General features: G+C 38.9%; 1 protein-coding gene across 48 annotated transcripts in view; it reads left to right on the top strand.

The window, feature by feature from the left end:
- LOC127495148 (NACHT, LRR and PYD domains-containing protein 12-like) overlaps nt 1–27,725 on the top strand; it is a 165,375-nt gene that overhangs the window by 86,643 nt on the left and 51,007 nt on the right. Inside the window, exon 17 of one of the 48 annotated variants that reach the window (XR_007925071.1) lies at nt 2,093–2,206. The exons of the other annotated variants lie outside the window; for them this stretch is intronic. The gene's annotated coding sequence lies outside the window, so the exon portion shown is untranslated. Of the gene's footprint in view, nt 1–2,092; nt 2,207–27,725 lie in introns of those variants that run through there. 48 annotated transcript variants of the gene reach the window in all.

Here is a 27,725-nt window from a genome sequence, read left to right as displayed (position 1 = left end):
TATCCTGTTTAATTTTATATTTGAAGCACAAAATAATGACTATAATACATTTTTACCATGATTTAAGGAAAATACCCACTAAAATGTCATTCAGTGATATATTAGTTCTGTCAAATCGATTAATCGCATCTAACATAAAAGTTTGTACATATATTATAAATGTGTATATATATGCATATATATGTGTGTGTGTGTGTGTGTGTGTGTGTGTATATATACAGTTGCAAGAAAAAGTATGTGAACCACTTGCAGAATCTGGGAAAATGTGAATAATTTTAACAAAATAAGAGAGATCATACAAAATGCATGTTATTTTTTGTTTAGTACTGTCCTGAGTAAGATATTTTACATAAGAGATGTTTATATATAGTCGACAAGAAAAAAAAAGCTGAATTTATTAAAATAATCCCGTTCAAAAGTATGTGAACCATTGATTCTTAATACTGTGTGTGGTTACCTGGATGATCTACAACTGTTTTTTGTTTCGTGATGGTTGTTCATGAGTCCCTTGGTTGTCCTGAACAGTTAAACTGAGCTCTGTTCTTCAGAAAAATCCTCCAGATCCTGCAGATTCTTCAGTTTTCCAGCATTTTTTGCATATTTGAACCCTTTCCAGCTGTATGATTTTGAGATCCATCTTTTCACACTGAGGACAATTGAGGGACTCAAACACAACTATTAAAAAGGTTCAAACATTCACTGATGCTACAGAAGGAAACACAATGCATTAAGAGCTGGGGGGTGAAAACTTTTGAACAGGATGAAGATGTTGAAATTTTTCTTAGTTTGTTTAAATATCTTTTTTTTTTTCACTTAGTACTGCCCTTTGGAAGCAGCAGAAGATACTTGCATGTTTCCCGGAAGACAAATTAAGTACAATTTACCTTGATATTAAAATTCAAAAGTTTTCACCCCCCGCCTTAATGCATTGTGTTTCCTTCTGAAGCATCAGTGAATGTTTGAACCTTTTTTAATAGTTGTGTTTGAGTCTCTCAATTGTCCTCAGATAATCCAAGACAATCCATCCACCTCACAGGTGTGGCATATCAAGATGCTGATTAGACAGCATGATTATTGCACAGGTGTGCCTTATGCTGGCCACAATAAAAGGCCACTCTAAAATGTGCAGTTTTATCACACAGCGCAATGCCACAGATCTCACAGCGTCATCTTGTGGCAGGTCAAATTTACAGCAGCCATAAACCTGAGAGCGCAGCTCCGCTGTTTTATCCATTAAACACAAATAAAAGCCTGACGACGATAAATGTGTTTAGTTTTCTGATCATATATTTCACACATTAAAGTGTGACAATACATTAAATGTAACAACAAAAACAATAATTATAATAATACTAATAATACCTACTGAGTTGTTTGAGGGAAGTAAATTATATTATTGTTATTATACTGTTTATATGACAGAACATATGATAAAGGCTACAGGCTTATATGTTTAACATGTTAGTAAATGGACTTCGATATACCTGTAGAGTGTAGAAATCATATTTTTCTATGTTCAAGTGTTTGTTGAGTTGATTGAGGTGATTGAGTGATTGATCTGTAAATGATTGAACACATGAGCTGCTCCTCAGTAAGGAGATACGATCAACATTTAACACTCTTTACTTTAAACACACTCAATCTAGTGTTGTCAGTTTCTTACCTGAATACTACTGTTAGACCTACCTGAAAAAATAAAGCAGTCCATTTCATTTCTATCTTTATTCTATTGTATTTATTTGTGTTATTGTTAATTTGTTCTTATTTCATTACTATATTCTTGTCTCTTTTAATTAAATTTACCATTTGAAATCAAGCTTCCTTGTGCTGTGTAAGATATTGCTTATCTAGTCAGTGCTAAGTTTTCTCATGAAAAGATGTGACAGATATAATGTCTCATACTGCATATGTGACTGTGTGTTTTATACTTCACTGTTATAAATTAAGACTTCATTTAGATTTCAATGATCCTCTGACAGACATGATGAAGGCGGCAGTGAAACACCTTTTATTTCAGAGCAGCAAATTACAATTTCTCGTTCATAGATTAACCATTTTATTTGTATAAAGGCACAGTATGAACTCAAAAAAGTTAGTTTTGTTACAAAGAAAATGAGCCTGAATATGTTTGTTTGTGTTGTACCAGCAGAGGGAGACAAAGACTAATGAAAGATTCATTTTTCATGATTATGAAAAAAAACAAAAAACAAAAATAAAACAGTTCAGGCTCATTTTTGGAAAGATAAGCATACATCATGTTTTTAATAATAGTTGTATTACATTTGTATTAATGTATTAAAGGGGTCATGTGATGCGTTTTCATGTTTTCCTTTTCTTTAGTCTGTTATGTAGCTGTTTGTGCATGTATCAGATCACACCTCGATCGAATTCTCCCTCTCCGAGGTACGTCACTCGGTGCAAATATTTGCATAATGCCGCCCAAATGCATATGTGAAGAAAGAAGGCGTGGCTTCAGTTGTCAGTAGTGTTGTTCCCGCCATGTTGTGGAAATGCTGTGTCTTTGCCTCACCATTCACTACGTCGACGAGGAGTGAGCTCTTCAAAGTAGATGCTTGCAGTCATCATATTTTTTTGGATGATCATACTGCAGAAAAACTCTCCGCGGGTCTGGACGATCACTCGTACCTTGGGCCCTTGGCGAGGACCGGCAGGTGTCCATCACAACGGACAATGGAGCAAACATTGTCAAGGCTGTTTCACTCAAACATTGGACTCATCTGCAGTGTTTCGGTCACCGGCTGCATTTAGCCATTTGTAAGTTAATAAATATCCAACATAAAAAACTATGATATATATCAGCGTTTCGTGTGAAGTGTTCAGTGCTAAAAACAGCATACAGTGAGGATTTCTAATATATTCTAATTGATTTTACAATATAGTATCAGTGTTTAAGACTGTCACATTTTCTTCATTATTCAGTTTGACTGTGTATTTAAATTGGAAAATGCTGTCGTATTCACACTGCCCCAACAAACACCAACTTGCGTGTGCTTTAAAGGCAGTGACTAAAAAATTGATCTTCCAGCCCTGCTTGACGCCTTCATAAATAATGAGCATATGTTAAATGCGGTTAATGTTTTAAAACACGATAAAAAATTTATTGAATCCCATAATTTATTCAATTACAAATGTCAGCATAACTGGTTAATGTTTTAGTGAACATGAAATGATTTTAGTTCCTCAAAAAAATAGCTGAATGAAAAATGTAATTAATCGCATTTAACAGCCCTACTCCAAGGCTGTTTCATCCGCTGTTCTTCGCAAGTTCACGCTTAAATATAATTTAAATAGAGTAAAGGTTATGCGTATTTGCCGTACTGTCCAAACCCAGAGATCTCCCCCATCCCAGGTTGGGATAGAAATAGTTAGAAGTGTGGAGATGGGGTGGAGGAGGGATGCTGGAAAACTGTCATGGAACAGAGCTAAGCCTGCTGTATATATTCCTCTTATGGTTAATTGAGTTGATTAACTGAATGTGCTCCTCCTGTGTTAATTAGGTTAATTATCTGAACGTGTTCCTCCTGAACTTTGTTAATAAAACATTATCTGTTGACACTGAAATTGTCATGTCGGAGCACATCTCAAGCCACTCCTGCATTCCCATCCACTGCACCGGGAGGAGGCAAAGGAGATGATGCTGCTACACCAGCCAAACTGCAGAAGAAGACACTGGACAGCTTTTTCAAGAAGTCCTACACTGAGACCATCTCCCTGACATGGTGGAAGATCAGTTCAACAACACACCCCAGAGTTATCTCCTGACAAAACATTACTTGTGTATTCCTCCACCGGTTCACCCTCAGAGCGAGCTTTTAGCACAGGTGACGATATTGAGTCCTGCAACAGAGCAGCTTTAAAGCCAGACACTGACAGACAAAAAACCTGTAATAGTCTTAAAAGTTATGTGCATTTGCTTAAAGTTGTATAGTTTTGTCCAGATTTTTCACATTAACTCTACCTCTTAAAGACATGGCATTACAAATGATGTTTACAATAGTTTTATGTTTACATTTTGCACATTTACTCGTGTTTGTTTGTTAAAGCCAAATGTCTGCAGACTTTGCACAGTTCCATTATGTTTGCACAGTTAAGAAGTTAACATTTGTTAGTCTGTTTTTGTTAATAAACTATATTTAAAGAACGCTCTGGTTTCTTTTGGCTTCAGTCATTGTTGGGATAATCTCAAAGCATTTTTCTGATTCATGAAGTAACAGCTGATTTATAGTTTTGCAATTAGTACCTTAAATATGAGCTATAATATACTGCATATGTGAGTCCTCTATTATGAGTATTATCCTCCTTCCATTATTATTACTCCCATAGTGAACAATTTTCCCCCTGAAATTTCCTTTGAGAATAGCGACCCCTGCTGATCTATTTGTACCATGACTCAAGCAAATGTCCCAATGACTCTTTCAAAAACTGTCATCAGCCCTTCAACTTTGTGTTTCTTGTAATAAATAAAAATCATCCCTTTTATCTTTCAAGAACAAAAAAGAGCCTTTCTTTTATTTATATTGCAGATGAGCCTAACATTAAGAGAAACTGATGAAAAAGTCAGGAATAAAAAATTACTTGAACAATTACTGTACATTGGTTTACTATGTAGAGCATCAGTTCCCAGTTAACCCTCTATGTTTATGAACATCAACGTATTAAAAAATAATATATTAAAAATAATCTATATATTTTGTATATTGTAGAAGCCGGGGAAAAAGCTTTTTCAATTTGGAAAAAACAAAGTATATTCTCTCTGTTTATTGATGACACAGTTTATCAGAAGAGAGAAGAGAATTTCAAAATTTGTTTCAGACTTTTATCAAAAATGATATACGTCATCCTTTAACACAAATTTGAGTGAGTTTTTCTTTAGCAAGATTCAACCCTTCATTCCTTGTATGAGTTTAAATAACAAAAACCTTTGTGAAGAGGAGATGCCATCGAAAGAGCTGGATAATGTTATTAAAAAAGCTCATTTTACAAATTTTCTCGATTGCTTTAACACTATAACCAGGCTTTTGAACTAAAATTTCAAAACCATAACACCATTTATCAAAAAGCACAAGTAGTGATATGCTGCACCTTCTGTCAAAATGATGGATCGTGACCTTTGACCTTTCTGACCCCTGTGACCCTTGGGGCCACCCACAACGTTCCCCTCCCCCACGGGCCACCCACAAAGTTTTCCCATCCCCCTACCATGGTTGACCGTAGTATCACCCCAATGACCTTTGACATTGTTGGTGATTCCTCCGGGGATCGATATGACCTTTGTCCACATATTTTGAATAGCGATGGTGCCCTGTGAACCTCTGGATGTCTTCTGGGTGATCAAATGGCAGACAGATGATTTTAAGGCTTTTTGAACTCTGACACGCCATATTTGAGGATCACATGTGCATCGCACACGTGTGGGAGAACACATCTATATAAATAGACACTGCAGCATTCTGTGTAGACAGAAAAAAGAGTTGTGAAACATGGCTGGATTATACTCACCTAAAACCCCCGAGAGAGAATGGGATGAAGAGATGATGAAAAGTCTGACTCTGGCTCAGAGAAAAGAGCGCTGGCATGTCTATTTGACAAACTTTCTCCACGAGAATAAGGAGTATGCGAGAGACGAATTTACGTTGAATAGTAACCGTGTATTCGGTTACATATTCCATAAACCGTCATGAGTCGTGACGCTCTACACCACTGACAGTCCTGGTGAATTTATACCAGGAAGAGACCCCTGTCTGGTATTTCCTGATAAGGACTGGACTTTATTCTACACCTGTGTCTGGAAAGATCTGAATGACAGTAGAGAAGAACCTTTGTACATCTCAGAGTGGGATGGGGTGACTCCTAATCATCGCTACCGAGTGGTCGGTGATCACTCTAAAAAGAAGCCTGATGAGTGCGTTTACATATTCTGCTGCAAAGACAAGACGAAGCTCAGCGATCGCTCAGGATTCATCCTACAAAATGAGCATCACGCTATGTACGAAATGCGTTTTTTGTTCAAGTGGTGCGATCGGGATCTGCTGAGTTGTCTTTTTTCAATCATAAACAAAATGTTCAAATGGTGTGACATGCGTGATGGATACAATAAAGTTAAACTGCAGCTGTTCCACCCTGAGAGATGCGCACGCAGCAGTACATACTCTTTACCGTCCCCGCCCATTCACTATGCCCATAAAGCGAGTGGTAAACCAACCCCACCCCACACAACATCTTTATAAGCCATGTCTCAAGACGGTGCTCACGGGTGCAGCTACAGTGTCTCTTTCAACCCTGGGGTTGACCCACCTGATGACAACGCTACTGATACTATTCTGATGGGTGAACCTGGGATATCTGATACCGATAAATGATGGTTGGATAAATTCTGCAAAGAACTTGGATATCGCAACCTGAGTTTCCTAACTGGTCTGTCTGACACAGCCTCAACCGAAAAAGGGATCGATGCCCCAGACGGATGCTTCACTGACCTCGGATTCAAAATCATAAAAACTCTGATTGCTGTACTTCTGCAACATCTCATCAGCGATAAGCAAAAGGATGAATGTGAAGGCTGCGCGATAAATCATCCGAGTCAACTGCAACATTCCTGCCTGTTTGAACCACCAGCATACTTTTTCGACACCCACTTTGACGATCTGACCCAAAAACTATTTAAACCTGATCTTCGGACCGTTATAGCCTACGCCCTACGCAGGTGTGGGTTAAAGTCTCATCCTCAGCGAATTCAAGGAACAGCCGGAGCTATTCTTCATGAATTAGAAGACGAACCATTCATCACTGTAAAGCTACAAGAAATCAGAGACAAACTTCTGGACAAATCCTGTGAGAAAGTTGTGCACGACACCGTCGATCTCTGGCAAGGTTTCTCAATTGTGAATGGAGAGTAACCAAGCATCCCCCAGCAGGGGTGCGACATGCAGCCAAATGAACATCATAGAATTTTTGTTTAAAGGTCATTACAAAAAGCAGATGATCACAATGCTGAAAAAGATCATCGAAGATGCATCCTACGCAGATAGTGATGGCGATGATGACGAATGTACAGATGACCCCAAACGTGTGAGAAATCTCAAGAAACAGATGCGTCTTGTAAGAGGACTGGCTGAATCATGGGATGAATTGGTCGACATTTGCGTTGAAGGGATAGTGATTGATAGTGTAACGATAAGAAAAGTTCTGGATGTGATGTGCGATTCCCCCGCAGACTTTCGTGTTGCTGACATCATATGTATCTGTACAAATGTATCGGATGTTTGTGTGTCACTGCATTCAAAAGGTGTCGTTGCACGCTTCACCATCAATGATATTATTGAAACAACGGTCGGTTATATCCTAGACCGCGATATTAAGGGCTGCAGAGAATTTCTATACTTTCTAGAGAACCACTAATGGTATTTGATTCATTTTTACTTAGTATGTAACACAGTTTTAATTACTTAGAGCATGCTGTCATTATGTATCCTGTTTAAAATATTTTCTTTTACCATCTGTAACGTCATCATATTGTTTTCAATAAAAGATTGACTCACTCTGCTTGTATGACTTATTCTTTTGTGCATGTTGAAAACGACAACATGTCGGAGCTTATGAAAAAAGCTTATTACACGCCCCGGTTCTTTAGGTGGTAAAAAACGATTGAAAGACTCAGTCTTCAAGGATAGTGGAGTACGTCTAACCGATAAAGAAGTTTCGGATTGGTTGGCAGGGGAGGATGCTTACACATTACACAGAGCCGCTCCTATAAAATACAAACGCAATAGAGTCGTCGTGTACGGAGTAGATACCCAGTTCCAAGCGGATCTCGTTGACATGTCGGCCTATTCCAAGGACAATGATAATAATACATATCTGCTAACGTGCATCGACGTATTTAGCAAGTATGCATGGGCTCGCGTGTTAAAGAATAAGAGCGGGGTCGAAGTAACTAAAGCGTTTTTGTCTATACTCCAAGATGGCCGCGTACCTCAGAAATTGCAGACGGACCAGGGAAAGGAATTTTTCAACAAACATTTTCAAGATGTGATGAAAAAGCATGACATTAATCATTTTGCAACAGCTACTGATTTGAAAGCCAGCGTCATGGAACGATTTAATAGAACACTAAAAAGACGAATGTGGCGATTTTTAACAGCTACAAATTCCCGGCATTACATAGATGTTTTACAAGATATTTTGCAGGGCTACAACACCAGTTATCACCGCAGTATTAGGATGAGACCAGTAGACGTCAACAAAGAAAATGAGGCATTGGTGTTTCAAAATCTGTATGGAGATATAAAGAAGAATCAAAAAGCTGTATTTAAATATAAAGTCGGAGATGTAGTTCGAATTTCTAAAGTGAGAGGACCGTTCACCAAAGGATATGAACAGAACTACACAGAAGAATTTTTCACTATAGCCGCATGTATTTTGCGCCAACCACCCATCTACAGACTGTCTGATTATGACGGGGAGGTCATCGACGGAGTTTTTTATGAAAAAGAGTTACAAAAAATAATCGTGAGCAAAAACAAAACTTTTAAGGTGGAAAAGATTTTAGGGCAGAAAAAACAGGGGAGATCTACGCTTGTTTTAGTGAAATGGTTAGGATGGCCGGCGAAATTTAATAGTTATGTAAACAAAAAAACTCTGGTGGACTTGCAATCTCCTTAAAACACTTGAACGCATACAGGATAAGATCATTTGAGTAAACGGGGTACCATGGGCGACAACGGATTCTATGTTACGCTGCCGTGCAACGCTTCTTTGTCGGTTTATCCGGAAAATCGTATCTCTAGTTACAGAACAAGGTTAGCGAGTCCTATCAACTTGAAAGGTAAATGGGAGGTCGCACTCGTTGAAATTGAATATCCTAGAAGTTGGTACTCCTTTAATGATGAAGATGGAATTTTCACCCTAAACACCTCACCCGCACCAGTCCCAAAACATACACAACCTAGACCTGACGTCGCACCATTTAAAGAATTATCAGGGTTTTCTGTATCGAGGAAGGTACAAATAGACGGTGGGTACTACGCGAACGTTCATGATGTGGTCCGTGCGATAACTAATGTTCTCGTACCAACGGCTGTATTGACTCACGATCCTTTAAAAAACAAAGTGTATCTGGTTGCGAGACCTAACGTCTCAGTAACCTTCTCTGGGAAACTCGCCACTACTTTAGGATTGAATCCGGATGATGCTATCGGCCGTTCAGCCTACCATAAAGATGCTGATTTTACGAGGAGTCAAACTACATACGCTCCTCATCAAGCTGATATCAACGCGGGTTTCTATACTATGTATGTTTACACCGACATTATCCAATATCAATCGGTCGGTGATTCGTATGTCCCCCTTTTGAGATGCGTACATATAACCGGTGAAAACAATGATATCGTCAGTGTTAGATACGACAAACCGCATTACGCATCGGTCAACAAGGAGCTCATCACAGATATTACCATCGAACTGAAGGACGACCAAAACCGCAAAATACCATTTTCTTACGGCAAAGTCGTTGTAAAACTACACTTTAAACCGTCTAAACATTCCATTTTTTAAAAATGACGTATTACAACCCCCGTGGGATGGACGCTACGGAATATGTTAACTATTACCAAAATCAGGCCGGTGGTGGTCTACCAGGATATTCAGGGGGTAGTGTTATGTACGGGGCGGGGTTAGGGGGGTTGTTTAGAGGGCTGTTTAGGATGGCCATACCGCTGTTGAAAAGGGGATTCAGTATCGCTAAACCCCACCTAAAATCGGCTGCTAAAAATATAGTATCTGACGTCGTCTCAAACGCGTTGTCAAGAACGTATAACGATAACGCTAAATCTCAAGACGGTTCGGGTTTGATGGTCATGGCTCATAAGAGAATGTTTAAACCGCCGGGTATAAGAAGGCGGGGTCATTCGAAAAAGAAGAAAACAAAGCACGGGCCCAAGAAACATTCACTCGCACGCAGAAAGTGTAAGAAGACTGTAAAGCAAACGTATCGGTTAAGAGAGCCGTAAAAACCATATTCTAGCATGGAATTACTCCACCGCATGTCGGGAGAGTGCATCAAGTCCGAGTTGGACTTATTTACGCTTCCTCTGACGCAGACGGTGATTGAGAAAAACGGTTATTTAGTAGTGCCTCCTTTATCGGCTATATCGGACTCTTCACCTTTGGAGTTTTTTATAGCAGGGAATGCCGATGACTATGTCGACCTAAATAACACACTGCTGTATCTACATCTTAAAATCACAAGACCTAATGGGGCCGAGTTACCAGACGATGCCAAGGTCGGCCTGATAAATTACCCCGGGGCTACTATATTTTCACAAGTCGATGTGAGCCTGGGTGATCGTTTGATATCTCAGAGTTCGAGCATGTATCCTTATCGATGTATCATCGAGAGTCTGATCAACTACAGTAAAGACGCACTGGAATCGCTTTTCTCCGCAGGCTTGTTTTACAAAGACACAGCCGGGCATATGGACGCGACTGACCCTGACGGACATAACCAGGGCCTGAAAAAGAGGGCAGCCTACACAGCGAACAGCAGAGTGGTGGAACTGCTGGCGCCTATTCACAGCGATATATTTTTTGATGTTGAATGATATTGACATTAAACTACGGATGATCAGAGCCAAAGACGAATTCTGTCTGATGAGGGACGGCGATGTGGCGTACAAATTAAATATTATGTCTGCGAGCCTATTTGTCAAGAAAGTCTCTGTATCACCCCCCGTGAGACTGGGTCATGCCCAGGCTTTGCTCTCGACTACCGCAAAGTACCCCATAGATCGAGTTTGTCTAAAAAACTTCTCCATACCAGCGGGGTCCTGTGTTTCAAATCAAGAACATTTGTTTTTAGGAACACTGCCAAAATCTATCGTCCTGGCTATGGTCGATAACGATGCATTCACAGGAGCCTACAATAAAAACCCTTTCGCGTTCAAACATTACAATTTGGAGTTCCTAGCAGTCTACGTCGACGGGCAGCAATTTCCCGCCAAGCCTCTACAACCAAATTTTGAATCAGGGGCTGAGGTACGAGAATTTTAGCAACTGGCTATGGCATCTGGAAGACATCTTAAAAACCAAGCGCTCTCTATCGACAGAAATGACTTTCTGAATGGATACACCCTTTATGCCTTCAACCTCACGCCTGACGAAGAGTGCGGTCAGCACATATCGCTCATCAAGTCTGGCAACATCAGACTCGAGGCCTGCTTCAGACAACCGTTACCGCATACTATTAATTTATTAGTCTACGCTGTATTCGATAGTATCATTGAGGTCTCTAACCGCAGACAGGTCCTGGTCGATTACTATTGAAATGAACACCGTACAGCTCACCGGTATCATGGCCAAAATTTCATGCAACGTTCATTTTCCTGGGGTGCTCCCAAGCGATCAACTACCTGAAACGCCGTTAAGGAACTCACCATCCGCTGCAATAATTAACACTCACCCCGCACTGCTGCCGGGTGAACACTGGTTGGCTGTTTATTTACATAGCGGCGGTACCGGGTATTTTTTCGACAGTTTTGGAAATCCCCCCGACAGCTACTGCTTTCCAGATGCCATCAAAAACTTTCTGCTAACCAACGCATCTGAAGTAGTATATTCATCCAGATGAGTCCAGTATTTCACATCGGATACTTGCGGGCAACACTGTTTGTTTTTTCTGTATCATTTGATCAACGGGGCTAGCTATAACGATGTGATGAAGTTGTATAGCGATGATTATATTAAAAATGATAAAATGGTAGCGTACTTTGTGAAAAGATTAAAACCAAATGAGTGTAATGAAAAATTCTCATGTATTCAGTGTGTGCAAACGTGTAATATTCATTTGAACCATGTTTGAGTGTTGAATTTGCATTGATTATAAATAAAGACTTAAAACTGAAATCTTTTTATTGTTTTTATTTCAAATTTTAAGCAGACAGAGCATATACACAACATTTCATGATTCGAATATTAACAAACAAGACATTTCAAAATTCTAACCATTGAGTTCGATCGACAGACGGCGATTTGAATATGGGATCTTCTGAAGCACCTGACCTACGCACTCTTTTTCTTCTTGGTTTTTTAGAAACCGTTTCACGCTCTGCTGTAACAATATCAGAAGGACTTCCATATTCCGGGGTAGCAGTGCCATGTCTCTTTAAAGAATTAATTGTCTGTCTAACAATATGATTCGGCACAGTAGAAAACGGGATGTTTAATTCGGCAAACGCGTGTATAAACTCCGACCATCCTGGGGGTCTTCTGTCATCCCTGACCTTTTGTGGTGCAGTGACATTTTTTATCAAATCGACCATGTGCGATCCAGGTATGGCTTTTCCCCTGAACACAAACTCCCCTGACTCGTTCCATGCGCTGAGTCCTTTAGCTTTAGACATTTTGTCTAATATGTACCTGCTGTTTTTCACACTTCTTGACGGTACATTCTTCAGAACTTCAGTCACATCGTCATCCGTACCTCCGTCATCTTCAACAGCAGTGTGGGGTTGATCGTCTTTACGGTCAGGTTCAGAATTCGGTAGCGACAATGTTAAAACGTTACTCTCCCGATCGCCTTGTTTAACAATCGTCAAAAACCTGCTCAGGATGTTCATGTAGAGTTTGGCCTTTTTGTATTGATTCAAATCAGACCTGAGTAAGATTTTTCTTATGGATGTATCCAGATCGTTCTCTACAACCTGTTGAATATTTTCGCGAACATTCTCATTTTTCAGCTTTTCCAGCTGATGTTGCGGTACTAAATACATTTTCTCAGCATACTCCATCCTCAACCCCGTCTAGATGATATTAAGCTGGAAATAAAGGGTACTGCGACACTAAGGAGCGGTAAAAGAAATCCTCCAGTCTGATTGAAGACTCGCTTCTTGGCAGATAGACCAATTTTTTTATTGGCAACAAATGTAATTTCCTTTTTTCTCCTTTTAAGTTTTTGGTACTGTTGCCGGTTTATAGAAATCGTACCATAGAGAATGTTAAGGGCCACTTCGCACAATGTTAAAATGAGTTCGTTGGACGCTGATTGTAAAATAAGCCGTCGTTGTTTAGGCGTAGCTTTATGTATCAGTTTTAACAGCGGTAGATGTTTACAAAGTCTGGCAGACATGACGACCGATCACGTTCTTCTTTTTTTCGGGAGATAAACCACTTGGCTCTCAGAAAGCAAGGTTCTGAGGCGGTATTGTTCAGGAGTTTTTGCTTTATAGTCTATCATTAAATATCCAAAAGGCCTGCTGGTAGAGTCTTGATAACACTCCATAAAGTATTTTGCGTTTCCAGGGTACATTTGACATCCTAGCTCCGCTACTTGATTGGCATCCCGAGGGTTTTTAAACAAAATCATATAATTTGTGTTTAAGCTAATAGTTCTACTGGTTTTGCCTTGAGCTAATAAATTTTGCACAATATAAATAGCGCTGAGATTACGGTGATGTACAAATTGAGTGAAAACCTTTTCGACCTGGTTGTTCCCACCCGCTTCGTTCATTAGATCGTCCAGAATCAAAAGATTTGTTTTGGTCACGGGTAATAAATCATCATCATTGAGACTCTCCGGTAATCCTTCCACAAATTTAATATCATACAATTTCAGTAATTCATCATACAGAGGTTGCCAACAACTGTAAATATATACAATGTTTTCAATTTTTTTAGAAATCAATTTCATCCCATTTTCCAGCAGACTTTTTACAAAATAACTTTTCCCCGAATTTGAAGGTCCACTGATTACGGCGGAGAATGGATGCTGAAGTCTGAAATCAAAATCAGAAGCATCCCGTAGTCCCCTGTGTAGCGTCGAATCAGTAGCCATAAGGAAGAGTGGTGAAATCGGACAAAAGCCGACGTTTATTATACACCACCTTAAACCTTTTAACGACTGATTTATTGTGCAAAGTGAGAGTCTTTTTATTCCTCACAATGTTTTCGGTGTGGGCCAGGATGCATTGCGTGGTGTCACGGGCAGTCACATAGCTGTCAACCAGACCAATAAGACTCTCCAACCAAATAGCTTGGGAATTTTTAGCGTTGAGCATTATACCCTTTGCCTTCATGCATACTTTACCTTTGGCGGTGCGATACCAATAGGATTTTGGCCCGCTAGAGCAAAATTCCTTAATATAATCTCCGTCATCTAACTCATTTGTCAGCTCTCCCAAATGATCCCCCAGAGGTGGGTCCCAGTCGCCCTCCCTTGATACAAAAATAACGCTGTCCACGTCTGAGTATAACAAACGGTCACCGAGTCCAAGCGTGCGTGAGTTGTAGTAAATGCACCGACAAACACATTAATGTCACAAGTCTCCCGAACTTCATCTTTTGCAGAGCGATGCTGGACAAGAGCCACGTCATCCGAGACGAATGTGAAATATGACAGACTGTCGGTTTCACCAAAAACAATTCTGGTGAAATGCTCGGGGTCTTTCACAAAAGTAGTCTGAGGTAGATTCTCCCTCATAGAGAACCATCCCCAAAGACTATTCAACAATAACTTGTTGATAGACCTCTGAGCGGGGTTGTGGGAGATCTTTTCAGGGTTGAGACGAATACCCTCTTTCTCATAATACTCACGTATGTAAGACTCTTTGTCAGCATTGGTGACAACGTTTGATGGGTAACCGGATGCCTGCTGTTTCAAACGTAAAAAAGTCTTTACGTAATCACGAAACAATGTATCCGACCTTTGTGGAAAATGCCAAACTTCATCGATCTTGGCTACCACGTAACCCTTCTCTATGGCTTTTAAAAGTTAGAGACTGACCCAGCAGCCCGTGAGCGCCCTCTCTTCATCCGTATGGCTACAGTTCGTTGTCTGGTTTTGAACGTGAGCGCATGTACGGCATAATGGAAACATCAGATTTCCACCGCATCGGTAAGGGAGAACAGGGTGCAGTAATTTGCGGGGCGGATAAACTGTAGCTCTGATAAGACCGTAATAATTTTTGATCGGTTCAAAATCTTTGAAAATGATTTGGGGGTGACCGATCGGATAGGTTTTCCTAGCCTGACAGAAAGGACATAAGCTTGTAAAATCTACGTAACTTATTTTCTCACCATTGCCCATTTTGTAATAGAGTTTATAAGCATTAGTACGCCCCCCAAACAACGCGTCTCTCAGTCTCAGTCTCTCAGGGGCTGAATATGTACTCATAAATTCCATCACAGAAGGGTCGGTCCGCTTCATCTTTTCCCATTCACACTCCCAAAGAACTTCAATTTGCAAACCGTACACATTCCGCAGAATATCAACCTTATCGTCAAATTGACTCCTGAGAACCCCATAGGGCACTCCTGACATGGGGTGCGTCCGATAGGGTTCAAAGCGGCATTCGTGACCATGATGCAAACATCCGTTGTATTCTAGCCCATGTCTTATCCCTGACTTTTCGTAGAAACCGTCTAAAAAGAAACGACCGATCGACACTTCACCGTGGTTTACGGCATGATGAATATCCACGTCTCGAGTCTTTTTTACATACTCGAGCCATTCAATCGAAGCGTTCGAGTAGGTCTTACTCTGGCGGACATAAGCCTTATTGTGCGTCAGTGCCAAAGTATCTCTTTCGAGATAATGTGTTTTGAAGACACCCATACAGCACAATGCTAAAGTAGTAAAGCTGAATGGATCAACTTCGGTACATTCTATGAACGCCTCTCTGTATTTCATGCACGCTTCACGTAGCAAGACAACATCGTTCACGCCGTATTCACACAACTCTTTCCTGAAGTTAAACAATTTACCCGAAACGCCGGTGTACCACACATCAAACTTTACACGTTCTTTATCAGACATGTTTTCATAGTTGTAAAACTTTTTATCAGGGTAATGTCCTATATAATTCTCATTTTCCACCCTATTGAAAAGATGGGGAAAATATCCTTTTTCCGTAGTCGTTAAGTTTAGCGCCGCGGGCATCTTAGACAGAGCCATTGGTATGAATGCGTAACGGTCAATGTATCGCTGTGCAAAAGCTTCGTCGTACATGAAGATTAATTTACAACCTTGCATTATGACATCTAACGCAATCCCTGCTTTGCAAAAATACTCCAGAATTAGAAACGAATCAAATCTGGCCGCACAATGAGCTATGAAACAGTATCCTTTGTATCGCGGCTGTCTGAAGTGTGTAATTAACTGTGCTATACAGCCGGGGCCTTCTGCCACAAATTTTTCTCCTTCAAAAGTGATTGCGCAAACAAAATTGGCTATATGTTTTCCATTTTGATAACGTGTTTCAAAATCATAGAAAATGTAATTCTTGTTAGGTTCCTTGGGTACTATGGGCTGTATGAAGTAACGGTGTAGCCCGTGATCGTGCAGATCTTCGCCGCAATGGTCGCAACGGTTGGGACTACATTTGTGTTGAGCTCTCGTACCTTGACCTATGACGTTGTTTCGTTTGTTACACAGTCTGCAATATTTTATAGCGTCGCACGGTGCTTTTTCCCATACAGGGTGTGTTTTTTTATGGGCATTGTAACAGTAACTCGACTTACAAAATCGCAAACAATCGGGGCAATGCATGGTTCTTTTAGGATGTTTGTAACAATCAGCATCAAAACATACATTGCAGACGTGTTTGCACTGATGATTTCTAGGGTTTGAGTAGCCTTTGAAACAAAATTCGCATACATTGGATGTGCCGATGAATGATGTCAAATTCAGAATCCTATAGTAATGATCATCGTGCAAATAGAGACATACCGTTTTAGGGTGAGCTTCATTGTGATTTTTGTATGTTTCTAACGCACCGGCATTCGTCCTGTAAAAAACAACGACTTCGACCGCGACTGCATCGTCCGTCAATATCTGTTCATTACTTTGTAAAACTCTCTCAATTTGATCGGTAAATAGATTGACGTCGTAATTATTCCGATCTGTTAAAATGGTTTCAATGGGTGATGACAGAGAAGACCCTGTAAGGGTCATATTGATCACACTAGCATCACCGCCAATGTCTCTAGCAAATGCCACTATTTCGCTAAAAGCATCGTGTAAAAAAATGTGGTACGACGCTAAATCTGTAGATTTAATCTCTCTCAGATTCAACGGTCTTCGCAATTGTACGCTATTGAAACGGGGTCTCGGTAATATACGGTAACCATTTACTTCCCCACCCTCACGAATCAAAGTATCAATGTTTGGTTGTGTTAGTTGTGACGTACCTGTGGGGGGTGCTGCATTGCTGGTTGACGGTCGCACCGGAACTGCAGACCGAGCCGTGACAGTAGATGCGTTACCTGTTGATCCGTGACTATTATTTAAAGCCCCGCCGTCTTGTGTGAAACATATGTTGCATGTGTTTAATAATATCTGTAATCGTTCAGACAAATTAATATCAGGAAATTGGTCAATAGACGATTGCAAATGTTCCAAATTAGAAGTTTGTTGTAATGGTACATCATTAAAAGTTGTTTCTACAAAATCTGGATACATATTTTTCAGTTGTTGTAATCTTTCACACAAGAGATGCGGATTTGCATTTTGTATTTCAAGCATGCTCTGTAACAAGTCTGAGAGAGTTTGATCTGGTTGACAGTTGGGTGCTTCAGCTGTGGAAAAAGATTTCTCTGCATCCATTTTTAATCTTTATTTTTAGGCCAAAAACAAAAACATAATATGCAATATCACAAAATTAAAGAAAAAACACAAATAAAGGTACTACAAACAGAAAAATCATGATATGTCTGTTCTGAAAAAGGTACTACAATCAGATGTAGCTAATACATAATCCATCATACATTTCTAACTTGGATGTGCGCAGGTAACCATGGCACTGAGAAGACTAACGGTTAATTGTCTTTCTCTCAACTGATCATTTAATTCTCTAAGGATACGCTCATGATTCTCTTCGACACATGTCTGCAATCTATGGAGAGATTCCTCTAATGACTGATTCAGCTGATATAAACGGTCTAATATTTCAGGAACCAATGCATTAAGATGCTTCAATCTGTTATGAACTTCAAAAAACTCTGACGCTATTCTGTCACAATTTATTTGAAAGTGGTAATCCAATTTGTTATGAATCGCTAAAAATTCAGAGGTGATTCTGTTTTGATTCTCTTTGAAGTGACCATCCAATCTGATACTAATGTCATCCATTCTGTTATTAAGTTCATCAAAACGCCTATTAATGGCGGATGTACTGTTACGTTTCTCTATGGCCTGGTCATCTAATCTTTTAATGATTTCACGTCCGAATATCGTCCTGCTCATCATTTCTGCTCTCCGTTCCCCGCACTTCTTCTTTTTCAGCTTCTTCTTCTTCCTTCGTTGCTACGTAAAAAGGATACAGCGTCTGCCTGGCTCTCACTGTAGCCTCGTCGTATCGATCACTGGTCCATGACGAACGATCCCATTCGACGACCTGTGATTCCGTCCATGTTAAAATATCATCCACGCTGCTGCCGTGTCTGTATAGAATATTTTTAAAAACCATTAAAAACAGATTTTCCACATTAATGGTTGTTATGCTGTGGAATACGGTGATAACTATAAGTGTAAATCTGAAAATAAGATAGTCTTACCCTGAGGAGTTTGATGTGAATTAGATTCTATTATGTGTTTCCGTTTCCTCCGAGGTTCAATGATGGATACGTCAGACTCTATGTCAGAATCTGATGTGAGCTCGATTATTTGTTCAGCACAGCCGATGCCTCTATCTGTAAAAAAAAAACATCAAAAACTACTTTCTATATCAAAGGTAATGCTGTGTATATCGTAAAAAATTCTATAAAATAATAAAAGAAAGATAGTCTTACCATTAATTAGCTTAACCTGAGGAGTTTGGCATGTGGTAGAGTCATCTATGTTTTTCCGTTTCCTGGGAGGTACGTTGACGCACACCTCAGACTCTTCGTCTGAATCTGACGTGAGGTCTACCAGCTCAGCAGTACTGATTTGTTCAGCCGGAGATCTCGCTGCCGTGTAAGTAGGCAGGGCGTCTCTTATCCTATCAGCATCGCTGGTGCTAGGACCGTGTTCTTCAAAATCCTGCGTCAGATCAATAAACCCTGGTTGTGTCACTAGAAGTGCTATTTCTATAAAAGATAAATATGATTAATATTTTACATTAACATTATATAATATTATTACAAGACCAAAAAAAAAAAAAAATTACCTGTGTCTGAGACATGTACATCATCCGGGGTTCCCGTCACTGTAAACAAATAACAAATTGGTAAATTTCATTTTGTATAAATAAATAAAATAAATAAATAAAATATGCACTTACAGAGATTTATGGCAGTGAATGCATCCTGTTCAACATTTGATCCTATTAAATATATAAAAAGCCTGTTATGAATTTACACAAATAATAAGATTCATATTCAAACATTACAATTAACAATAAACCAGAATTTATCTCAATTAAAACAATGATTAAACCAGAATTTATCTCAATTAAAACAGAGCAGCAAAAAAGGCAGCACTTTGTCGCCATCTCGTGGTTCAATGTAGAAATAACAATACAGAACCCAAGCATACTTTTAACAGAAGCAAAAATTTTATTAAATGGCTAATATTATGTTTAACTTTTACAAAATGAAAAAGGTAGAAAATTATTATGTGAAATATATAACATTTAAAACAGATTAAACCAGAATTTATCTCAATTAAAACATCTCCATAAATATCAACGCATAAAAACAGAAAAGTCAAACAGACAACAAAAAGATGAATAAAGCTTTCGCCAATTATGAAAACAATTATGTTGAGTGAATAACGAACATAGGTCATTAAACAATAACGTTAAGAAAATGTAGATCGTCATTACAGAAAAAACAATCTTTCATTTAAATATAGGCTATCGTTAGCTGGTACGTAGTATGACCTAGAAAAATTTAATGATAAATCGGTAGAAACTTTTTTTCCCCTCTTTTCAATGAAATACATCCATGCTTACTAAAACACATGCAAAAGCCACAGCTTAAATATTAAAAAAAGAAACTCACCGATCGTTGTCATCTTTTTCGGAGACTGGAGAAAAAGCGGCAGAAGATTTTGTTTAACTCGCAGAAAAGTGTAGCTAAGATATGAAACAGGCCGACTTATATAAAGACAGCCCCACAGCAGGGGACGGAGGCTTGTTTTATTTTTCCACGTTGGGGGGTGAGCATGTGTTAAAGAAATTAACTCACCAGATAATTACTTGCATATCATGTTTAGAATATTGTATAGCGATTTTGTTTTTAAATTTAAATTACGTTTGATCTACATTGATAGAACCCTATACCATGATATTACTATATGGAAATGTATAACAAGATATGTAGGTTAGAATATAGATGTTAGACAATTGTGTGTGTGTGTGTGTTTGTATATATATATATATATATATATATATATATACATTTATAGATAGATAGATATTAGAGAATATGTATATATATATATATATATATATATATATATATATATATATATATATATAGATAGATAGATAGATAGATAGATATTAGAGAATGTGTGTGTGTGTGTGTGTTTGTATATATATATATATATACACACATTTATAGATAGATAGATATTAGAGAATATGTATATATTATGTATATATACACATTTGAATTATTGGGTTAGAAACTGTTTTAAAAAATCTACGTACGAAACATAATATCAAAGTCTAAGAGAGCTTTAAACAGAAAATATACTGAATGTTTTATCATACAGAACTAATTTTTCTTTTTTTAGTCAAATAATTTTGAGTTCCATTTTAAAATCTAAAGAGATTGCCATTTTCATCAATGACTAAGAGATGGCGCCAGAGCTCTATATATTGTATCTGAAAGACCAGGTGGTTTTTCCATTTTTTCACCTCCGGGGTGAAAAGGCAGAATACAACACCCCAAATGTCAGAGGGCAACCGAAAGACAACAGAAGATGCTTTTGGAAAGGATTTTTTCCATATGTGAAAGGTGACAATCGCCCTGGCAAGATGTTATTTAAACAAACTTTTAAAATACGCGTGACAGCTCTGACACAGATGAGTTTGTATAAGACGACAGTCGAAACATTCCAGAGCATTCTGTTTTGTCTCACACTGCTAATGGTTATTCAGTTTTATTAAAAACTATAAGAGCGTGAGGGACAACATATTAGGTTATTGGTTTTATTTATCTATTTAGCTTATAGTTTTAAATAGAATAAAATCACCAACTGAATTATCCACCACGACCTGCAGAGGTCCATTGCGATCTTATAGCGGGCAGAGCGAATAAAATGGTTATGTCACATGTGTTTGCTTAGCTCAAACGTTGTTTTTACGAACCGAAAATGCCTCATAGTCTGTAAACATTTCTCTGCCCCATCACCCTCTGCTTTGAGAAAACAGCATTTTTCTCAGGTTTCACATTACGGTCGCTTAGAAGTTACTTGGAGAGAGAGATTTTTAGACTTCATTGCATTCGTGTTAAGGACATCAAAAAAAAAGTAAGGAGTGTTTTTTCCCCTGCTCTCTGAAAAACATGAGTTGTTTTATAAATAAATGTTTAATACTGTTTTAGAAGCATGTTTAATTTTATACAATTTATTTATAAACTTTTAAAAGAAGTGAATGTTATTCAATGAACTTTTTGAAATATACTAAATATACTAAACACCATTTATAGTAATCAACTGTTTGAATTACTGTGATGTTGGAGTTTAGGGATAGTGATAAAAAATAGTCATGTCAGTGGAAGGTCTCCACAAAAACATGGACATGTCCACAAAAACCTCTTATGCTTTGACAAAGTTAAAATGAAAATTCAACTACTTGATGAACCTCATTTTGTGTGTTTTATATTTCATAAGCATTTGTAAACCAATTTCATTCGAACATCATTGCACGAGGAAATCTTTTCCTGACTTTATTGTGATGTTTTAAAGTTTTCTGTGAATATTGTAAATACGATTTAAACTTATTACTGTTTTATGGCACATTCTTTTAACCACTAGCAAACCCATGCAATAAAATTCGACCCCATTTTAAAGCTTGTGACTCAACCGATTTTTTATTTCATAAAATATACCATGTTTATTCTTTTGTTATTTTGATCCAACTGTTTCTAGACTCGTGTTGCTTATCGTTTGCACAGACAGAGAGATGAGAGCATCATAAAATGACCACAAGCAAGCTGGAATGCGGATCACATCACACCCTCAAATATGGCGTGTCAGAGTTCAAAAAGCCTTAAAATCATCCGTCTGCCATTTGATCACCCAGAAGACATCCAGAGGTTCACAGGGGAACATCGCTATTCAAAATATGTGGACAAAGGTCATATCGGGCCCCGGAGGATCACCAACAATGTCAAAGGTCATTGGGGTGATACTACGGTCAACCATGGTAGGGGGATGGGAAAACTTTGTGGGTGGCCCGTGGGGGAGGAGAACATCGTGGATGGCCCCAAGGGTCACAGGGGTCAGAAAGGTCAAAGGTCACGATCCATCATTTTGACAGAAGGTGCAGCATATCACTACTAGCACACCCAATTCCCTAAACCATAAACACTATTCCTCTGTTTTGACACATGAATCAGATTTGTTGAACTGTCACTGCAAAACTCTACACACAAATCCCTTCATTTCTCATTGGCTACACCATGTGGTCATTTAGAAAGCACTAACATTCAATATCGTTCACTCAAGTCAGCACAGCTTGAGCTCAGTTAGCACACAGTTACCCACGTGGAAACACTAAGAGTCAAAATTTATCACACACCAATCAGAACTTTTACCATTTTTTACGATTGCTTAAGCACAATTTTAAAAACAAGGCTCATTTTGTCAAAACACTACACACAATTCACAAATCCACACACACAAGTAGCAGAACACCTCAGTTCTTTTGCAAAATGAAACACTTCATTCAAAACTTTACATTAATTTAACAAACCCAACTTTGACACCGTATGGAGCACACATGGATCATACGGTCTGATTCTGTTTGATTCATTTACACACTGCTGTGCTCAATCTTAAACACTTGTAACTTTTATACTTTTCTAATGATATAGTCAGGGTTTGATTTTTTCAGAGATATTGTTAGAGTAAAGTACATGAATATATTGACAAAAAAAAAAAACACACAAGACCTGTACTGCACATTTATGAAATATGTATTTCTCACCACATTGTAAAACCATTCAATACATCCATGCCTTTCCAAAGGTTATATTTTGCACTGAAAATCAGAACATATTCTAAATACAATATATTACGCAAACAAAAACATTTGTGGAGACAAAACAAAAGCATGATTTTAAATGAAAAAAAAAAAAAAACACCTAAGCATCATCTCTGGCCTAGCTGGATCTGGCCATAGCACTTCACCCGCATCACAGGCGATGTCCTCTCTCGCAAGACAGCGAGGGAAGAATCTTCTTGAATGGCGAATCCATCCTTGCACAGACCCTTCTCTTGAATGAGGCATATCCTGACAGGAGATTGTAAACCTTCCATGCCAAAAAAAAAAACCCTCCTCAATAGGGTTTAAGGAAGGGACAGTATGGTGGGGGGTATTGGAGTGAAAATTGTGGATGCTTATGAAAGCAGTTTTGGACTAGAGCAGATAGGTGGAAATTTACATTGTCCCATATGACAATGTATCTCATCTGCTCTGCATCCATTTGGTCTTCTGCTGTGATGATTTTGTGCAGTCTGTCTAAAATGTGAATATTGGGGCGTGTTGTAAGGGCCTAAGTTGGCATGGTGGAGGACCCCATTCTGCGTGATTACAACATACATTGTGATGTTACCACCACGTTGGCCCGGGACATTCAAAATAGCTCTGTGGCCAATGATGTTCCTCCCTCTCCCTCTTACTGCAACATTGCCTTCCATTTTGTTGAAGACACATAAACTCACCTTTTGCCTTTTTATAGGACTTGCACCTGATTGTTGAGTTTACAGTTAAGCACATAAGTGTCTGCACACCTGACGGCCATGTTTGATCAATTGATTTATAGGGGTGGTGTTTTGGAAAGCAGTGTCTTGAAATAGCAAAGAAGTGACATTATGTTAGATTTCTGTGTCTAATGTAGAGAAGTGTGTTTAGTGTTGTGCAAAACAATGTGTGTAGTGTTGTGCAAAAAGTGTGAGGCTGAGAATATGCTTATAGTTGTGCAGATCTGGGCTGAAGTTTTGCTCCTTGAGTGTAAGGTTTCGGTAACTGTGTGTTAGTTTTAATTTTAGTGTGTAAGCAATCGTAAAAAACTGTAATAGAGAGATAAAAGAGCCCGAGTCAGTTGATTCAGTTTTGGAACAATGGATCCAGAGAGACGTGATTGAAAAGGTCGAGGACAACAGAGAGGAGGAGGAAGAGGATGAGCAAGAGCAGTAAGGAGTGGAGGAAGAGGTGAAGGACGATGAGGTTGAGGGCCAAGGAGACAAGGAGTCTCAGATGAAATTTGTGCCACTAGTTGACCATGTCCTTGTCCATGGTATGACTATGAGGGAGGCTGGGCAATGAGTCCAGCCAAACGTAAGTTGCTTCACCGTCGCCTCAAACATAAGAACCTTCAGGGAGGAAAACAGATGTACCTCAGTGTATCTACTGTAACTTCTGAGTGCTGTACTCTGTTACAACACATGCATCAAAGTGCCTTACATACAGATAGAGTTTCTGTCTGCTTCCATTTTGTAAAAAGGATGTGTTACAGTTACAGTAATCAGTACTTCTATTTTTGTAGGACACAGAGACGATGAAATGGAAGAAGCCTGACTAGACATTTCAGTTGATGTGTGCCAGGGGTGGATCAGGCATGCAAGAGGATTTTCCCACCACTGCCTGGATAGGGCCAGTACAGCCTGTGATGTTGACGAGATTCTCTGGCCTGTCCCAGACCAAAGATGTGATGCTGGGGCAGAATATTTGTGTTGTTGTTTGGTGTATTGTACTGTACAGTACATTAAGAAATAAAAAATGTGCAAATGTATACATGTGTTCATCATGTGAAAACTTCCTTGAGGGGGAGAACCACAAGCAACATAACTTATTACTGGGTTTTGGTTTTGGTTTTGTAGTATTGTTTTGAATTTATCTCACCGGTGTGTAAGACTATGTTGTAGTGTGTGTGTTTTTGAGGGCTTGTGTGTGATGTCTGAGGGTAAAGTTTGGTTTTTCAGCAAGAGTGAATGGTTTTGAGTGTAGAGCTTCATTTTGACCTGAAAATAGGATGTTTGGGGAATTGGGTGAGACGTTATGGATTTGTGTTTACTGTTTTGAGAATATGAGGCATAGTTTCAAGAAATGTGTTTAAGCAATCGAGAAAAACTGTAATAAAAGGCCCTTTACATAGTGTTTTGGGAAGATATTAAAGAGTTTATGTTAAGTAAGGAATAACTGACGACGGGACTTTAAATTCTTAGAAAATAATGCACACCCGAGGTGGTAATGTGGCCACGGTGTGAAGAGGGTCTCATCCTTGGTGAACAGTTTCAGGTCATCCATGTAAAATAGGAGTCTGACTTCACTGTTATTGTTGACTTCAAATCCAATACATCGTCTGTTTAGCATGTTTGTTAGAGGTATCATCGCTAAACAACAAAATCCATTGCTGCCAATATTCAGAAATGGGGTAGATTGTCAAATGCTTTTTTCTAGTCTATCCGCGCCCCAGGATTCTTAGGCAATTCTTGGCTATTGAAACAACCATTTTGCTCACTAGCAGCTGATCTTTTACATCCTCTAGACGCCCTTCTACAACCTTTCTGTTCATCAGTTTTCATTTAGTAGATCCGATCCGTTAACGCAGCTGTCAGTATCTTTTTATGTTGTTGGGAGGCAAGTGATAGGACAATAGTTCCTCGGGTCCTTTGTATCCTTGCCTTTTGAGAGCAGGAAGGTGGTTCAGATGTTAACCACACAGGAATACTCCTTGGATCATTCATGATATGATTCAAAGCTTTTGTTAGTACTTCATGAAGAGCTGTTAATGGTTTAAAGCAGAAGTTTTGAATTGTATCTGGCCCAGGAGATTTCCAGTTCTGAGTTTGTTTGATGACCTGAACTCTCTTCAGCTGTGAAGTTCTGCCATGAATTTGATCTCATCTGTTCATGGTTATTCCTCTTCTGTTCGATCCATGTTGCTTTATCATTGTGGACGATATTGTCTTCAAGGATTCCACGCCAAATAATTGTGACTTGGTCCTGAGAAGGTGATTCAATGACGCCAGTTTTCTGATTGTTCATCTGATGATAGAAGTTTTTAGCATCTTCGTTGAAGATTTTGTTCTGATGGAAGTGATTACTTCTTTTTGTGTTCCTTCTCCATCTTTGAGCTTTTGGTGTGGTGATGATAAAATAGACAAGTAATGATAATAAATAGATTCAAAACAAAGCTGGAGCTACAGACGCAAACTATTCAGCAGCGAGGCAGAGAGGAGCAGACTGGAGCAATCGATCAGCAGGACTGGAGCAATCGATCAGCAGGACTGGAGCAATCGCACAAAAACAGCACTTTTTCACAGAGCAAATTCTGTACCAGGTCAAGCTCACTGTTTGTGAAATATCGGAAAAAAAATATAAACATTGAATTGGGTTTTATATGAATGTAACTTAGAAGGGAACTGAAAAGTTCGATCTCTGTATCCACAAGTTTCCTACGCCCCATGAGGCCTTGCGTCAAATGTGGGAGTGTCTTCCGGTTCGAAGTAAACAAGTTGGATGTGACACTCATTCATTCAACAGTTGACTGTCATTCAACATTTAGCGATCCAAACTTGCAAACGTTTGGCCTTTACTTAAAGACGTAAGATTCCAGCATCAATATTTGAAATGTTTTACAATAAAAATTGTTACAGTAACAGAATTTTTTTTTGTGTGTCAGGAGTGCACATCAATCACGCTAAATCTGACTGATATTTATAATGACATAAAAAGAAAACACATACCTATTCAGTTGCACCTGCTTCCATTTATTTTACGATCACACAAGAATGCACAAAACAACTCCGTTAAGGCATTTAAGTCCAAAGGCTTTCACATTTACAAAATATACTGATAAAATACCCTATGTTTACGTCACTTTTCTGAGCATTTCTATTAATTTTCCTCTAAATTATGCAATGATTGCAATCCGAGGAGGTTTGAGCAATCTCTCCCGTCTCTCTATACAGTTATTCTTTCAGCCGGAGCAACAGAGGGCGCTCATGAGAGGAAAACAGGAGTTATGAGTTATACGAGTTAACCAGAGTGTGTGAATCTGTGAAAGATATGCGTATGCATTTGTCCGGTATCAACAAAGGCACAGGGAAAATCTTAAACCTTTAACCTTAAACCTTAAAAGTGAGGCTTTACAACTGGGAATATGGGAAAAAGAAAAGATGCCTTGTTTACCTGGAGGTTTGAAATGGGGAAATAGTGGGTTATAATGGACATAACTTGTTTTTTTTATCTTCATGTATAGTGACTTTCAGATTGAAAACTGCACAGCGATTTTTATATGGAAATGGGTTGAGATGGCATGAAACTGCAAACCTGCTTCTACAGAAGGCTGGGGTACAGCAAGCATTTTTTTCTGTTAAAAACTGAAGTAGATTTTGGAGGTTTAACATCTTTTTATGATTCAGATCTACAGGCATGGCAGATTTTAAGGCATCAAAAGGTCTGTGGGTCATTGGCACAGTCACTGAAGGATTTTGCTGATTGTGATGTGATTGGTCAGTGGGAGGATGGGTGTGAATACACTTTCCCATTTCTTGA

Source organism: Ctenopharyngodon idella, chromosome 15, assembly GCF_019924925.1.
Source record: "Ctenopharyngodon idella isolate HZGC_01 chromosome 15, HZGC01, whole genome shotgun sequence".
NCBI classification, from domain to species: Eukaryota; Metazoa; Chordata; class Actinopteri; order Cypriniformes; family Xenocyprididae; genus Ctenopharyngodon; species Ctenopharyngodon idella.
Note: the sequence above shows the minus strand (reverse complement) of the source record. Positions and strands in the feature narration are given on the sequence as shown.